Here is a 594-nt window from a genome sequence, read left to right on the forward strand (position 1 = left end):
GTTTATCAATTTTGTTTATCTTCTCAAAGAACCAGCTTTTAGTTTTATTGATCTTTGCTATAGTTTTCTTCATTTCTATTTCATTTATTTCTATTTCATTTATGTTGTTCTTTCTCTAGTTGTTTTAAGTGTAGGGTTAGATTTTTTATTTGAGATTTTCTTGTTTCTTGACGTGAGATTGAATTGCTGTAAACTTCCCTCATAGAACTGCTTTTGCTGCGTCCCATAGGTTTTGGATCATCGTGTTTTTGTTGTCATTTGTTTCTATGTATTTTTTAATTTCTTCTTTGATTTCTTCAGTGATCTCTTGGTTATTTAGTAGCGCACTGTATAGCCTCCATGTATTTGGTTTTTTTACAGTCTTTTTCCTGTAATTGATTTCCAATCTCATAGGGTTGTGGTCGGAAAAGATGCTTGACACGATTTCAATTTTCTTAAATTTTCCCAGGCTTGATTTGTGACCCAAGATATGATCTATCCTGGAGAATGTTCTATGTGCACTTGAGAAGAAAGTGTATTCTGCCACTTTTGGGTGGAATGCCCTATAAATATCAATTAAGTCCATCTGTTCTAATGTGTCATTTAAGGCTTGTG

Source organism: Physeter macrocephalus, chromosome 17 (assembly GCF_002837175.3).
Source record: "Physeter macrocephalus isolate SW-GA chromosome 17, ASM283717v5, whole genome shotgun sequence".
In the NCBI taxonomy this organism is placed as follows: domain Eukaryota; kingdom Metazoa; phylum Chordata; class Mammalia; order Artiodactyla; family Physeteridae; genus Physeter; species Physeter macrocephalus.